This window comes from Leptodactylus fuscus, unplaced genomic scaffold (genome assembly GCF_031893055.1).
Source record: "Leptodactylus fuscus isolate aLepFus1 unplaced genomic scaffold, aLepFus1.hap2 HAP2_SCAFFOLD_410, whole genome shotgun sequence".
Lineage (NCBI taxonomy): Eukaryota > Metazoa > Chordata > Amphibia > Anura > Leptodactylidae > Leptodactylus > Leptodactylus fuscus.
Window position 1 is genome coordinate 65,539 of NW_027440435.1, and position 17,206 is coordinate 82,744.

A 17,206-nucleotide genomic window follows, 5' to 3' on the forward strand; every position below is an offset into this window, starting at 1 on the left:
ACTTTATTGTGGCCCTTCTTCTGAAATACCATGACTTTGGTCTTCTTCTGGTTGATGGGTAGAGCCCATGTTTTGTAGTTGTTTGTCTCAAAAGATGGAGATGCTGGGGATTGAACCCGGGGCCTCATACATGCAAAGCATGCGCTTTAGCACTGAGCTACATCCCCTATAGAACATTCCAAATAATGCTCCCAATTCATCTGAGAAAAATAGTTGTGCTATCTATCATTCGCTTACACTTCAGCCCTCCAGGGGGCCCTGTGCATTGCATACCACGTTGCGATCAACAACGTCCTGACACTATTCAGCCTCAGCTACATGATATGAGACGCATGGGGCCCCCTAGAGGACTGAGATGTAAGCAAAGGTGGCTGTGGGCAGCGGCAGGGACCGGTAACTATATAGGGCCTAATACCTGCTGGGATTATTTCCCCTCAGTACAGGGGCTCAATGGAACGTGTTGTTTCATCTCTGGGTTTGTAGCTTCTTAGATCAGCTACAAAGATGCTACAACCCCAGAGAACTTTCCTGTGAACTGATATATATGGTTTTTTACTGTTTATTTACATTGTGTTCTGTTCTCCATCTATTTTGCATCTAACAATCCATTTCTCTGTGTATATATATGCCTACCTTCAGAAATTGTGTTATACCATCCTGATGAAGAGACCTCTATAGTCTCGAAAGCTCGAAATATGTCATCAAAAAACAGGGGCGGATCCAGGGCCGGGCGAGCCGGGCAACCGCCTGGGGCCCCGTGGCGCGGCCGGGACCTAACAAAATGGTCCCGGTCAGCATGTCCCGACTCCAACTGAGCTCAGCGTTAAAGCAGGAGCTGAGCTCACAGCTCCTGCTTTAAACGCCTATGTATTTCAGCTCATCGGCGGTAGGACGCCGATGAGCTGAATGCATAGGCATTTAAAGCCGGAGCTGTCACAGCTCAGCTCCTGCTTTAACGCTGAGCTCCGGCATTTGTAGCCGCGATGTGATGACGTCATCACATCGCGGCTACAATATGTGTATGAGGGAGAGAGCTGCAAGGGAACGAGGAATGGTGAGTGTGTGTGTGTGTGTGTGAGAGAACGTGAGAACGGCATGACACTGGGGCAGATGGAGGGGGAGAAAGGCATGACACTAGGGCACATGAAGGGGGGAGAATGGCATGGCACTGGGGCAGATGAAGGGGGGAAGAACAGCATGACACTGGGGCAGATGGAGGGGGGAGAATGGCATGACACTGGGACAGATGGAGGGGGGAGAATGGCATGGAACTGGGGCAGATGAAGGGGGGAAGAACAGAATGACACTGGGGCAGATGGAGGGGGGAGAATGGCATGGCACTGGGGCAGATGAAGGGGGGAAGAACAGCATGACACTGGGGCAGATGGAGGGGGGAGAATGGCATGACACTGGGGCAGATGGAGGGGGAGAATGGCATGACACTGGGGCAGATGGAGAGGGGAGAATGGCATGACACTGGGGCAGATGAAGGGGGAAGAACAGAATGACAATAGGGCAGATGGAGGGGGAAGAACAGCATGACACTGGGGCAGATGGAGGGGGGAGAAAGGCATGACACTGGGGCAGATAGAGGGGGAGAGAACAGCATGACACTGGGGCAGATGGAGGGGGGAGAACGGCATGACACTGGGGCAGATGGAGGGGGGAGAATGGCATGACACTGGGGCAGATGGAGGGGGGGAGAACAGCATGATACTGGGGCAGATGAAGGGGGGGAGAACAGCATGACACTGGGGCAGATGGAGGGGGAGAACGGCATGACACTAGGGCAGATGAAGGGGGGGGAATGGCATGACATTGGGGCAGATGAAGGGGGGAGAACGGCATGACACTGGGGTAGAGACGGGGGGAAATGAAACTGTGGACAGATAAAGGGGGAGAATGGCATGAAACTGGGGACAGAGATAGAGGGGGGGTGACATGAAACTAGGGGTAGATGAAGGGTGTATATGAAAATGGGGGGAGATATAATTTACGGGTGACTGTAGGAGGATTATACTGTGTGGAATCACATGAAAATAGAATGAGAATGGGTGGAGTCAACATAAAAGTGGGCAGGGCCAAATTTACCACACGTTTTGTTCCCTCTTTCTAGTCTTCAACAGTTGGGAAGTACAGGTTAGAAGTGCGAGACCCCCAGTAAGTAGGGCCCCAACAAAGTCAATTGCCCAGGGCCCCGCAAACCCTGGATCCGCCACTGTCAAAAAGCTTTTTAAGTTAGCCATTAAAAAAGGTATCTACTGAGGACTTCTCTCAAAAAATTTATTTCATAATTTCTTTAGTATACTAAATTCTAAGGTGCCTTTAATTCATCAATACTACATATATGTGACTAAACTCCCCTTAAGACCCAAAAAAAGTGCACCTCAAAATCTTGATTTTGGCCTTAAATGTGAAAATAATAGTAGCATAACTAAAACATGGCATAGACATTACAATCAATGACTGAACCCCATAAACCAATATATTTCCAAACAGCAGACACCCTGGTGATGATAAAAAAAAATACCATCTAGCTTATTATATTCACAGCCACCTTCATGCAACTTTTTATCAAACATTGATTTTTTGCAAAAATTACACAAAAGTTCAGCTTTGAGACAAAATCTCTGAGACAGTTTGAACTATATATACAGGAAAGTGTCAGAGCTGAGTTCTTTTTGCACTAAGCAATACTAACTTGTAACAGTCTATAATTGCTTAGGTTTAAAGAAGAATCCCTTAACTTAAAGACGTTATAGGAAATAGGGGGTTTGGATAATAGAAGGGGAGTGGGGTCGTATATCAGGGACAGGGGTAAGGTGCTTAGAATTTTAAAAAGGGGTATGTACGTGTATAAATGTTATTCTGTTAGTGTAAGTGAATGTGGTGGAAGTGCTTAGTGACACTAGGCTCCTCACTTTACACAGGTAAGGACAGTTTTTATGCAGATAGGAACGATCTGATGACCTGTATGTGGGCGCTGTATGGCGACATTTTATCTATATAGCGGTATTATTATTATATATTTCCACTTTACTAATCACATAATGATATCCAGTAGTATCCACACAATAGGGCTACACGTAGTATATTGTCTCAGGAATTGGAGTATTTTCAGAGGTTTCCTATAGGAGATGTAGCTCAGTGGTAGAGCGCATGCTTCGCATGTATGAGGCCCCGGGTTCAATCCCCGGCATCTCCATGTCTTGTACAGGTTTATCTAAGTACAATAAAGATGACAAATTTCAGATCTCGGACGTCTGGATGTTCCTCAAATGACTGGATTTTGTCAAAAAATAAGCTTAAAAATAAAAAGATTGTATCGTTCACCATCATATAATGTGGAAACATAAGCGCGTGGTGGACAGTAGGGGGCAGTCAACTCAAATACAAAAACATCCATGTACGTACTTCAACTTGTAAGGACATATTGGATACGGATCCTTGTAGACCAGGGCTTGGCTCCACAATGACAGGAGGTGCAAGATGTTGGGCACATGATAATTTATACTGGATTTCTGGCATACCATGTTGGTGGTAGGATGTGAAGTCACCAGATGCTGCAGGATCACCGGCAATGTATTCCTGTACATGTATTGTGTGGACTAGTCTGCCCTCTAGCGTCTATCATTTTCTCTACAGACAAAAGGTTAAGCTCTTTTACATTAAATTCCGTCTTCGTATTATCCCCGAACATATTTCCTGTGACTTCCTGCCTGTATATCAGTTTTACTGACCTTTGATGTTTTGTAGTTCTTTGTCTCAAAAGATGGAGATGCCGGGGATTGAACCCGGGGCCTCATACATGCAAAGCATGCACTCTACCACTGAGCTACATCCCCTACACAATGCTCCTACTTATGCTTCCAATGCATCCGAGAAAAATAGTCATGCTTACACTTCAGCCCTCCAGGGGGCCCTGTGCGTTGCATACCACATTGCTATTAACAACATCCTGACACTGTTCAGCCTCAGCTACATGATATGAGACGCATGGGGCCCTCTAGAGGACTGAAATGTAAGCAAAGGTGGCTGTGGGCAGCGGCAGGGATCGGTAACTATATAGGGCCTAATACCTGCTGGGGTTATTTCCCCTCAGTACAGGGGCGCAATGGAACGTGTTGTTTCATCTCAGAATTGGGAACGTTAGTGGAATAGTTATAGGAATTGTTATATAGGGGATGTAGCTCAGTGGTAGAGCGCATGCTTTGCATGTATGAGGCCCCGGGTTCGATCCCCGGCATCTCCATGCTTTGTACAGGTTTATCTAAATACAATAAAGATGCCAAATTTCAGAGCTCAGGTGTCTGGATGATCCTCAAACAACTGGATTTAGTCAAAAAATAAGCTTAAAAATAAAAAAGATTGTATCGTTCACCATCATATAATGTGGAAACATAAGCGCATGGTGGACAGTAGGGGGCAGTCAACTCAAACACAAAAACATCCATGTACGCACTTCAAATTGTTGAAACACAAAAGTGGGGTTTTTTACGTGTACTGCGTGGTAGCACTACTAATGTGTATAGTATATATAGTATTATCCGTGTGCACTATATGGTGGTATTATTGTTTTGCACAGTCTGGCAGTATCATTTATATGCACTCTATGTTTTTAGTATTTATTTGTAGGACAGTGTTATTTAGGTGTACTGTATGTGGGCGCTGTATGGCGACATTTTATCTATATAGCGGTATTATTATTATATATTTCCACTTTACTAATCACATAATGATATCCAGTAGTATCAGCACAATAGGGCTACACGTAGTATATTGTCTCAGGAATTGGAGTATTTGTAGTGGTTTTCTGTAGGGGATGTAGCTCAGTGGTAGAGCGCATGCTTCGCATGTATGAGGCCCCGGGTTCAATCCCCGGCATCTCCATGTTATGTGATAAACAACTACAAAAACATCAAAGATCCAGAAAACTGATAAATGTGCAGGAATTCAGGAAACATCTGCCCGTCTGTATTATAAAGGCTGAATATTATCTGTTCACCATTTTAGAATCCTATGTCGATAGTGACCACTAGGGGGCGGTGTAGCTAACACAATACATGTATAGAAACACATGGCCAGTGATGTAATAAATAGTCCTCCTTATTTCTATAGCGCCATCCTATGTCATTGTGTCACCGGCAATGTATTCCTGTACATGTATTGTGTGGACTAGACTGCCCCCTAGTGTGCATCATTTTCTCTACAGACAAAAGGTTAAGCTCTTTTACATTAAATTCCGTCTTTGTATTATCCCCCAACATATTTCGTGTGACTTCCTGCCTGTATATCAGTTTTACTGACCTTTGATGTTTTGTAGTTGTTTTTCTCAAAAATTGGAGATGCCGGGGATTGAACCCGGGGCCTCATACATGCAAAGCATGCGCTCTACCACTGAGCTACATCCCCTATAGGCTATCCATACTAATGCCCCCAACACATCTGAGAAAAATAGTCTTGATAGCTATCATTCGCTTACACTTCAGCCCTCCAGGGGGCCCTGTACGATGCGGATCACGTTGCTGTCAACAACATCCTGACACTGTTCAGCCTCAGCTACATGATATGAGACATATGGGGCCCCCTAGAGGACTGAAATGTAAGCAAAGGTGGCTGGGGGCAGCGGCAGGGATCGGTAACTATATAGGGCCTAATACCTGCTGGGCTTATTTCCCCTCAGTACAGGGGCTCAATGGAACGTGTTGTTTCATCTCAGAATTGAGAACATTAATGTAATTCTTATATAGGGGATGTAGCTCAGTGGTAGAGCGCATGCTTTGCATGTATGAGGCCCCGGGTTCAATCCCCGGCATCTCCATGTTTTGTACAGGTTTATCTAAATACAATAAAGATGCTAAATTTCAGAGCTCAGGTGTCTGGATGTTCCTCAAACAACTGGATTCTGTCAAAAATAAGCTTAAAAATAAAAAGATCGTATCGTTCACCATCATATAATGTGGAAACATAAGCGCATGGCGGACAGTAGGGGGCAGTCAACTCAAACACAAAAACATCCATGTATGCACTTCATCTTTTAAGGACATATTGGATATGGATCCTTGTAGACCAGGGCTCAGCTCCACAGTGACAGGAGGAGCAAGATGTTGGGCACATGACAATTTATACTGGATTTCCTTGTTACTAGAGATGAGCGAACAGTGTTCTATCGAACACATGTTCGATCGGATATCAGGCTGTTCGATGTGTTCGATTCGAATCGAACATCACGTGGCAAACTCCAAAAAAATTTGATTCCCCTCCCACCTTCCCTGGCGCTTTTTTTGCACCAATAACAACGCAAGGGAGGTGGGACAGGAACTACGACACCGGAGACATCGAAAAAAATCGGAAAAAGTCATTGGCTGCCGAAATCAGGTGACCTCCATTTTAGACGAATAGTGGATTTCAAATACGGGTCATATGAGAATGTGAACTTTGTGACTGAGACAGGGATAGCTGTACAGGCAGGGATAGCTAGGGATAACCTTTATTTAGGTAGGAATGTTATTAAAAATAACTTTTTGGGGCTCTATCGGGTGTGTAATTGTGATTTTTGTGACATAAACATTTTCCCATAGGTATGTATTGGCCAGCGCTGATTGGCCAGAGTACAGAATTCGACCAATCAGCGCTGGCTCTGCTGGAGGAGGCGGAGTCTAAGATCGCTCCACACCAGTCTCCATTCAGGTCCGACCTTAGACTCCGCCTCCTCCGGCAGAGCCAGCGCTGATTGGCCGAAGGCTGGCCAATGCATTCCTATTGGTAGCAGTGCTGAGCCAGTTCTGCTCAACTACATCGTGTGCCGGTCAGCCCCTCTGATATAGCAGAGCCGAGTGTGTACACTCAGCTCTGCTACATCAGATGTAGCAGAGCCGAGTGTGCCGGTCAGCCCATCTGATATAGGAATGCATCTGATATAGGAGTGCACACTCGGCTCTGCTATATCAGATGGGCTGACCGGCACACGGTGTAGTTGAGCAGAACTGGCTCAGCACTGCTACCAATAGGAATGCATTGGCCAGCCTTCGGCCAATCAGCGCTGGCTCTGCCGGAGGAGGCGGAGTCTAAGGTTGGACCTGAATGGAGACTGGTGTGCAGCGATCTTAGACTCCGCCTCCTCCAGCAGAGCCAGCGCTGATTGGTCGAATTCCGTACTCTGGCCAATCAGTGCTGGCCAATGCATTCCTATGGGGAAAAGTTAGCTTGCGAAAATCGAAAGCTGACAGGGATTTCCATGAAATAAAGTGACTTTTATGCCCACAGACATGCTTCCCCTGCTGTCCCAGTGTCATTCCAGGGTGTTGGTATCATTTCCTGGGGTGTCATAGTGGACTTGGTGACCCTCCAGACACGGATTTGGGTTTCCCCCTTAACGAGTATATGTTCCCCATAGACTATAATGGGGTTCGAAACCCACTCGAACAGTGAGCGGCTGTTCGAATCGAATTTCGAACCTCGAACATTTTAGTGTTCGCTCATCTCTACTTGTTACGTCTCCTCCTGTAACTTTCGGCTCTTTTATTCTATTATATTGGCGGTATTATTTTATAGATGTCACACTCAGTATCCGTCTTCAGATATATCTACATACACAGATCCAAGATCTACAAATACAAAAAAAATTCTGTCTACATTTCAGGTTTATTATTAGCGGTTGCTGATTAGCAACGATTAGCAAAGAACGGGCTCCATAGCAAAAATTGCCTGGGCCCCAACAGCACCTATGGGGTATAGTGCCCGTCTCGTGACTCCCACACAGTATAACTCTCCCTTTAATATCCCCACACACTATAACGCCCCATTTACTGGCCCCCAAGTGGTATATTGCCTTGTTATTGGACAATTTTCTACCTCCTTTACTGCCCTCCACATAGTAAATGCCTCAGTTACTGACCCCCCCACACAGTATATGCCCCCATGTACAGGTGCCCTGAAAGTAAAGGCCACCCATAGTGACTTTTGGCCACTACCTCCTGGAATACTCCAGCAGGTAACGGCCGTCAATCTATTTCCTTCCCCATCACCAATACCACAGTCTCTGCCCCCATTAGTGAATAGCATCAGCGACGACATCATGTGGGACAGAGGAGGCCCCCTGGAGGGCTGAAGTGGAAGTGGAGACGGTGGTGGCTGTGGATACGGCGGGGATCAGTAAGTAAATAGTGGCAGTTACCCACTAGAGCAGGGATCGGCAACCCCTGGCACACGAGGCATATTTTGTCGGCACGCCAGCCAGCCCACAACCTTCATGCACTAATTTAAGAGAGAGCGTCCCTTCAGTGCTCTGCTAGAGCTGAGGTGTAGGACACGCCCACTTCTCTCCCTGCCACCAATCAGAGGTGAGCCTCTCACTGTACAGGATAAGGGCTCCCTGGACCTGCTGCTACACGTGAGGAGGAGCTCCTGCCGTCTGCAGCCCTGAGGAGGAGAGGAAGCTCCGGGGAGCAAAGTGAAAGCAAACACAACACCAGGTACGTGTGTTACTAACTATTCTTATTAATGTCAGGCATTTGGGGTTATTACTTTAGTTTTAGTAACTCCATGTGGCTCACATTAATAGCAGTTAACCCCATCATGTCCCTCACATTAACCCCTATGTGGCTCACATAAGGGTTACTGATGTGTGAGACATATGGAGGTACTAATAAGGGACCTATATAATGAAGATGTTCACTTATTACCTCCATGTCTCTCACATATCAGTGTCCCTTATGTAAAGCACACAGGGGTTAATGTGCGGAACATGATGGGGTTAACTGCTATTAATATGAGGCACATTGAGTTACTAAGCTGTAATGTACATGACTGGACTTTTTATCCACAACTTTGGATAAGAGTACAGACTTATACATTTCAATTGACCCATATACACAGCCACCTACACATTTGTCTCTGACACATTGGGGACTTCACGCTGATCCACCCTTTTGGCCTGCACCATCATGCGCTTCTTCCCAGCCACTCCCCATCTCCCAGGCGTTTCATTGCAGGCAGAAGTACAGCGCAAGCCACCCACATGCCCAAGGCTTTAATTGCATCATCGAAAAACTGCTGGCCCTGGAGATGTTGACGTTTATGCTTCTGCATACACAGGCCTTCCGTCACCAGATGGCAGCTGGGGCACCTCCCTATGCTGGGCCTAGCCGTTACCACTTCTCTTGGATTGCTGTCCCTGCCTTGCGCCTGCACGTGTCCCATTACATCAGTCGGGCCCAGAGCTCCGCGCTTTGCTGCAAGGTCCACTTGACCACCGACGCATGGACAAGCGCCTGTGGTCAGGGATGCTGCTTATCTTTAATGACAGGCAGGATGAATGTAGGGGAGTCTGGGCCGGGTGTGCAAACTGGGGTGGCCTATCTCCTCTCCCAGCCCAAAATTCATACCACGGGTTATCTGAAAGCCTACTGCGCTGCAACCTCCACCCCAGCTACAAACTGGAAACGCTGTAACACTGGCGTGGGGAGATGTCAGCAGGACGTGCTGAAGCTCATCAGCTTGGGGGACAGACAGCACACTGCCTCCGAGGTCAGGGATGCCATCCTGGCTGAGATGGCAATGTGTTTTTCCCTGCTGCACCTGGGGCCAGGCATTTTTGCATATGTGATAATGGCCGGAACCTTGTAGCAGATCTGGAGCTTGCCAGACTCAAACACGGTCCACACATGGCCCACATTTTCAACTTGTTGGTGCAAAGGTTCTTTGAAACCTACACCATTGTGCCTGATATACTGGTCAAAGTGCGGCCATTTTCGTAAGTGAGAAGTAGCCTCTACTAGGCAGAAAACATTCATAGCGCACTCCTGACATCTTCGCACCGTTGGCTGGTGGAGGAAGATGAGGGGGATGAAGTGGCATTTCATGTCACTGTCCCACACGAGGCTTGAGAGTGCATTTTAGTGCATCCCATTGCTTCAGCATGGATGGTGTGAAGGGGAGTGAAAAATGGAGGAAATGGAGAGTGACCCTTACAGTTGGGGGTAGCAAAGTCATGCCAAGTAACACACTGGCACACATGGCTGACTTCATGTTGGGTTGCTTTTCAAGAGACAAAGGCATAGTTCACATCATGGAGAGCAAACAATATTGGATTGAAAAAAAAAAAATTGGATTGAGCTGATACAGCCTGACTGAATTGCTGTGTATCACACTTAGCTTTTGGGGGTAGACCCTTAAAAATTGGATTGAGCTGATATAGCGTGACTGAATTTCTGGGTCTCCCACCTAGGTTTTGGGGGTACACACCCTGAATATCTGGATTGAGCGTACATAGCCTGAACTAATTGCTCTGTATCCTTGTTTTGGGGTTACACAGCCTGAAAAGCTGCTTAGCACGTATGTAGCAAGAAGTAACTGCTGTGGATTGCTGCTATGTTTCAGGCCCCCCAAAATTCAAGGCTTTTTCCAGCTTTATGAACTTGTAATTTCTGTGGATTGCTGCTATTTTTCAGCCCCCCCCCCAAAAAAAAATAAAAAAAATAAATAAAAATAAATTCAGGGCTTTTTTCATCTCTATATGAATTAGTCACTGCTATGGATTCCGGCTATTCTGTGTGCGGACAGCTAAAAATGAAAGCTGTTTCTCCGCTATATATGAAGTTGTATCTGTTGTGTGTCCCTGTTTTCCACCGTCCGGGGAAAGCTGGACTGATGTCCCTACAGTGTATAGCTCTGAGAAGAGCTGGTGGCTTTCTTCATTACTTCTTACCTGCCTATATGAAGCTAATTTCTATCTAGCCCTCATCAGATATGTTTCTCTCCATATGTCTGACGGCAAAAATGTCGAATAGGGCAGCGGCCGTTCTTATGAATGGGAGGGCACATGTTTTCGGCAGACAATGGTTTTTTTCTATTTTTTTCACTGCCTCCATTGTCGTAATTTCTGTCCCACCTCCCCTGCACAGTTATTGGTGCAAAAAACACACCAGGGAAAGTGGGAGGGGATACGAATTTTTACTGTGTATGCGGCCTGGTATTCGATTGTGAACGAATACATCGAACGCCATGATATTCGATTGAATACTTATTCGATCGAACGCCGTTTGCTCATCTCTAATCTTCAGGAAAAGTTTTGAAGCTTACCAACAGTGACTATTTGCATGAAAGAACTCATAACGTTCATAGATAACTGATTACAGCATAAACAGATTCAACAGTCGCTTAAAGCATTTAGAATAATCGATCCGCCATTGCAAACTCACCTTGATTCAGCATCGCAGGAAATTACAGAAGTTGGTGTACGGTTCTTTTGCAAAGTTCTAAAGAGTTTTCAAACGATGAAGCCAAATTTGCAAATTTTGTAGAATTCCGTAATCGAAACATGCAATGGCGATCACTCAAAAGCTTACGACAGTTCTGTTAACTTGTGTAACTGCAGTTTCCGGCTACAATATTGTGTTCCATGCAGACACATGCTTTTAACCGGTTAAGGACCGGGCCCAAAAGTATGTTAAAGACCAGGCCTTTTTTTTCAAAACTGACATGTATCACTTTAAATGGCAATAACTTTGAGACGCTTTAACTTACACAAGTGATTTTGAGATTGTTTTTTTCGTAACACATTATACTTCATGTTAGTGGTAAACACTAATCAATATTTTTGTATTTATTTATAAAAAAAACTAGGAAATTTGATGGAAATTTGAAAAAAATTGCAATTTTCAAAATGTGAAATTTTCTACTTTTCAGGCAGATAGTTATACCATCCAAATACATGAATAAATATTATCTCCCATATCTCTGGTTTATATCGGCATCATCTTTTGATTGTCTTTTAATTTATTTTGGACGTCACAAGGCTTCCAAGTGTAACAGCGATTTTCCAGATTTACAAGAAAATTCTCCAAACCAATTTTTTAGGGACCACTTCAGTTCTGAAAGTAATTATAAAGGCCTGTATAATAGAAACCCCCATAAATCACCCCATTTTCAAAACTGCACCCCTCATATTATTCAAAACAGCATTTGGGATGTTTTTTTTAACCCTTTAAGCATTTCATAAGAATAGAAATAATATGGCAGTGAAATTTAGACATTTCATTTTTTTTCATTAATACATTCATTTAGACCTAAAATTAACACATTCAAAAAGGGTTAAAGGAGAAAATGCATCTGACAGTTTATTGTGCAATTTCTCCCGTACACAGAAATACCCCACATGTGGGTGTAAACTGATTTTTGGGCACACGGCAGTGCATGGAAGGGAAGAAGCGACACTGGGTGTTTAAACAGCAGATTTTGCTGGAATAATTTTCAGGCACCATGCCTCATTTGCAGAGACCCTAGAATACCAAAACAATGGAAACCCCCAAAAGTGACCCCATTTTAGAATCCACACCCCTCACAGAATTCATCAAGGGGTATAGTCAGCATTTTCACCCTACAGTTGTTTCACAGATTTTACTACCATTGGGATGTGTAAATGAAACATTACTAAAATGTCACTTTATCTCCAAAGTTTTCATTTTCACAAGGGGTTAAAGGAGTAAAAGCCCCCCACAGTTTGTTAAACAATTTCTCCTGAACACGGAAATACCCCATATGTGGCCATAGTATGCTGTATGGGTACATGGCAGGACTCAGAATGGAAGGAGCGCTATTTGGCTTTTGGATGGCAGATTTTGCTGGAATTATTTTTAGGTGCCATGTCGCATTAGCAGAGCCCCTAGAGTATCAATACAGTGGAAACCCCCTAAAAGTGACCCCATTTGGGAAACTACACCCCCCACAGAACATATCAAAGGGTAGAGTGAGCATTTTGACCCTACAGCTGTTTCACAGATTTTATTAACATTGGGCCATGAAAATGAAAAATTACTTTTTTTCCAATAAACTGTCAATTTAGCCCCAAATTTTTAATTTTCACAAGAGGATAAAGGAGAAAAAGCTCCCTAAAGTTCGTTACACAATTTCTCCTGAACACGGCAATACCCCATATGTGGCCATAATCTGCTGTATGGGAACATGGCGGGGCTCAGAATGGAAAGAGGGCTATTTGGCTTTTGAAGGGCAGATTTTGCTGGAATAGTTTTCAGGTCCCATGTCGCATTTGTAGAGCCCCTAAAGTACCAATACAGTGGAAACCCCCTAAAAGTGACCCCATTTTGGAAACTACACCCCTCATAGAATTTATCTAGGGGTAGAGTGAGTATTTTGGCCTCACAGGTGTTTCACAGATTTTATTAACATTGGGACATGAAAATGAAAAATTACTTTTTTTTCCCAATAAATCGTCCATTTAGCGCCATAGTTTTAATTTTGCAAGTAGTTTAAGAATTAAAAGCCTTCCACAGTTTGTTACACAATTTTTTCTGAACACGGCAATACCCCATATGTGGCCATAATCTGCTGTATGGGTACATGGTGGGGCTCAGAATGGAAAGAGCGCTATTTGGATTTTGGAGGGCAGATTTTGCTGGAATAGTTTTCTGGTGCCATATCGCATTTGCTGAGCCCCTAAAGTACCAATACAATGGAAACCCCTCAAAAGTGACCCCATTTTAGAAACTACACCTGTCAAGGAATGTATCAAGGGGTATTATCATTTTGAGCCTAAAATGCTTCCCAAAAATTAATGTACAAAATGAAAATTGAAATTTTTAAAAATATGCCATTTCAGTGCCCAACACGTTGCACCCACTTTGTGTTGTCAGAGACCTGCACTCCTAAAACTATTAAGGGGCCATCCCGGGGGTTAAAAAATTATATATGTGGGTGTAAACTGCTGCTTGGGCACACAGTAGGGCTCAGAAGGGAACGACCACTGTGTGTTTTAGCTTTTGGGGTACATATTTAGAGGGACCCTCTGGGCACCATGTTGTTTTTGCAGAGCCCTGGAGGTGCCAGTAAACTGGAATTCACCAAGAAGTGACCCCATTTTGTAGGGGCAATTTTAGGGTCTCTGCAAATGTGACATGGTGTCCAAAAACGAAGAATCTAAATCTGCACTCCAAAAGCACATAGCGTTCCTTCACATCTGCACCCTGCTGGGTACCCAAATAGCGGTGTATGCCGACATGTATGACACTGGTGTACCCCGGATAACGGACTTAATGCCATATGTGGGTAGAAATGGCTGTTTGGGCACAGCCGGACACAGAAGGGAAGGAGCGCTATTTTGGTTTTTGGAGCACAGTTTGGTTTTTGGACATCATGCCACTTTTGCAAAGCCCCTGAATTGTCAATAAAGTGGAATCCGCAGACATGTCACCCTATTTTGGACACTACCCCACTGATGGGATCTATCAAGTGGCGTAGCGAGAATTTTTAACCCTTGAGTGTTGCATTTATTTAGTTTCCAGAAATGAAATCGCAACTGATAGAGAAGTTAAAAATGAAATTTTTCCAGAGATTCGCCATTTTAGTGCCCGATATGTTGTGCCCAACTTATGTCAGCAGAGATACACACTCCAAAAACTGGTAAGCGGGTATCCCGGGCACAACAGCTTTTAGAGCGCTCATCTCTGATACAAGGCGGGCACAACATGTTAGGCACTGAAATGACAGATTCCTGGAAAAATTGTTATTTTCACCTCTCACCTCGCTTCATATTCATTTATGGATAATAAGTTATAGCAACACTTGGGGGTTAAAAATGCTCTCTGTACCCCTGGATAAATCCTTCAGGGGTGTAGTTTCCAAAATAAGGTCACATATCAGGGGATTCCACTTTACTGGTGTTTCAGCTCTGCAAAAGTGTCATGGCATCCAAAAACCAAACCGTCTGCGCTCCAAAAACCCAATAACCCTTCTTCCCTTCTGTGTCCAGCTGTGCCCTAATATCAGTTTATACCCACAAATGACATTACATACGTTATCCGGGGTACAGCAGTGTCATACATGTGTCATACATGTGGCATAAACTGCAGTTTGGGCGCACAGCAGGGCGCAGAAGGGAAGGAGCGCGATGCGGCTTTTGCAGCACAGATTCAGATGTTTGGTATCTGAACGCCATGTCATGTTTGTAGAGCCTGTAAGGTACCAGAAAAGTGGATTCCCCAAAGGAGTGACCTAATTTTGAAAACTGCACCCCTCAAAGAATTTCTCAGGGGGTGTAGTGAGTATTAGTATCCCGGACGTGACTGCACAGCGGATGGCGAAGAGGGAATATATAAGAGGTGCGGAGGACATTGCAGACACCAAATTCCCTACTATGTCCCAGTAGCTCCTATGATTGGGGGAGTTGCTCTGGGGGTCACTTTGGGGGTCACTTCTGGTGTCTTTTCCCTCATAAGCTGTAAATCTGGGGTGTCCCCTGATATTCGCTCGCACAGCTTATATATTCCCTACCTGCCGCAGCCAGTTGTGATCTAATGATTTGGCGATTTTTGGTGGTTTTTGCCTTGGCATTATTAGATGTTATATTTTCTTTATTTTTCTGGTGACACGGCCATATAAGGGCTTGTTGTTTGCGGGATGAGATGCATTTTGTAATGACACCATCTTTGGGTGCCTACAACTTACTGAATACATTTTATTAACTCTTTCTTGCTGGATTAAAAAAAAAAAAAAAAAAATCAATCCTGGCATTGAGTTTCACATTTTAAATTTTGCGTCATGCAGCGTACAGTATAAGCGACATGTGACCTTTATTCTGCGGGTCGGTACGTTTACGGCGATACCTCATTTATGTTATTTTTTTATGCGATACTAATTCTGTAGAATAAAAACACATTTGGGGACATAAATCAATGTTTTTTGCATCGCCATCTTCTGAGAAGCGTAACATTTTTATTTTTCAATTGACAGTGCTGGTTGAGGGCTTATTTTTTGCGGGACAATGTGCGCTTTTTATTGGCACTGTTGTGGGGTGCCTATGACTTTTTGATCACTTTTTATAGCATATTTTGTAGGATGAGATGGCAAGAAATCATTACTTCCGGAAAGTTTTTTCCATGTTTTTTTTCCCGACGTTCATTGTGTACATTAAATATTATTTCAGTTTTATTGTACAGGTTGTTACGCACGCGGCGATACCAAATATGCTTTGCTTTTTTTATTTTTAGTGCTTATTTATATAATTCATTTTGTATAGAAAAAAATAGATTTTTGGTCTTTATAACTTTATTACTTTTTTCATACACTTTATTTTTTTGTTTTTTTACTTTTTTTTTTACTTTTTCATGTATCCCTTTAGGACACTTGAATCAGTTGATGCTTTGATGAAAGCATCAACTGATTCTGCACAATAGCAGACAGGACACGAGCAGGACATGAGCCTGCTGGTGTCCTGTAAGCTACAGAGGAAGTGAGACACATCGCTCACTTCCTCCATCGCCTGGCAGGATCACCAGGTATGTGGGGGCTCCGGTAGTCTGGGGTCACTGGCCAGACCCCAGACTACCTTTTACTGACATCGGCACCCCCCGATCTCGCCGCGGGGGATGCCCATCACCTTCAATTGTCGGCGGATCCCAGCACATGAGGCTGTAAATTTACGTACGGCGGTCCTCATGTGGTTAATGAGAGAAACCGAATCAATCCCTTTGTATGATAGGAACTGCTTCCACAAAAAATACTGGGAAAATTTGCAAATTGAGCCTAGTTTTGAAGACACAGAATTTGATTTATATTGTGCTGTGGAAGAACAAGAGACTATTGACGAAGAACCACTCAGTAGTACTGCTAAGTACAATCTGGCGTTCCAATCCCTAACTCAGTTGGCGGATATTTTATCTAATCACGGAACTTCAACCTTTCTAAACTACTTGGAAGAAATCAAGGTTATCCAAAACAATGCCAGATGAGGTTCTTCGTTATTACAACCCAGCTTGTCATATAACCAGTCTGTACATCAAGATGTTGCAGGTGCTGAGACTTCAAATGTTCCGGATATAGTTGATGGAAATACACCACCTTCTACAAGCTGCAAATCTTCATCTGCGCGTCCGCAGGTAGTTGTACATTTTCAGGCTGAAGGTATCCACAAAGAGGAGAAAAAGGGAAACAACGAAAACACAAAAAAATTGCAGGGAAATAGAGAAATGTCTGATTTGCCACTTTGATTTGGGGAAAAAGTCTAAAAAATTGACAACTTGTTTTTCTTGTTGTTCCACACTACATGAAGATTGTTATAGAGTGGATGGATGTCCGCAGTGCGAGGAAGATTAGCCATTGTAACATAAATGTCTTAATAAAGTGAAAATTTACTGGGATAAATATGATACATCTGCAGTTCATTTAAGTTTATAGGCACGGTACACGGATG

General features: G+C 44.1%; 7 non-coding genes across 7 annotated transcripts; 4 read left to right on the forward strand and 3 right to left on the reverse strand.

Moving 5' to 3' along the window:
- Nucleotides 1–95: 95 nt before the first annotated feature.
- On the reverse strand, nucleotides 96–167 carry TRNAA-UGC (transfer RNA alanine (anticodon UGC)). The gene has a single exon. It is a non-coding gene; the product is annotated as a tRNA-Ala (tRNA).
- Nucleotides 168–3,133: 2,966 nt separating this feature from the next.
- TRNAA-CGC (transfer RNA alanine (anticodon CGC)) lies at nucleotides 3,134–3,205 on the forward strand. Its single transcript has one exon. It is a non-coding gene; the product is annotated as a tRNA-Ala (tRNA).
- A 568-nt stretch (nucleotides 3,206–3,773) lies between these two features.
- On the reverse strand, nucleotides 3,774–3,845 carry TRNAA-UGC (transfer RNA alanine (anticodon UGC)). The gene has a single exon. It is a non-coding gene; the product is annotated as a tRNA-Ala (tRNA).
- A 335-nt stretch (nucleotides 3,846–4,180) lies between these two features.
- Nucleotides 4,181–4,252, forward strand: TRNAA-UGC (transfer RNA alanine (anticodon UGC)). The gene has a single exon. It is a non-coding gene; the product is annotated as a tRNA-Ala (tRNA).
- A 566-nt stretch (nucleotides 4,253–4,818) lies between these two features.
- Nucleotides 4,819–4,890, forward strand: TRNAA-CGC (transfer RNA alanine (anticodon CGC)). The gene has a single exon. It is a non-coding gene; the product is annotated as a tRNA-Ala (tRNA).
- Nucleotides 4,891–5,340: 450 nt separating this feature from the next.
- Nucleotides 5,341–5,412, reverse strand: TRNAA-UGC (transfer RNA alanine (anticodon UGC)). The gene has a single exon. It is a non-coding gene; the product is annotated as a tRNA-Ala (tRNA).
- Nucleotides 5,413–5,749: 337 nt separating this feature from the next.
- TRNAA-UGC (transfer RNA alanine (anticodon UGC)) lies at nucleotides 5,750–5,821 on the forward strand. The gene has a single exon. It is a non-coding gene; the product is annotated as a tRNA-Ala (tRNA).
- The last annotated feature ends 11,385 nt before the right edge of the window (nucleotides 5,822–17,206 follow it).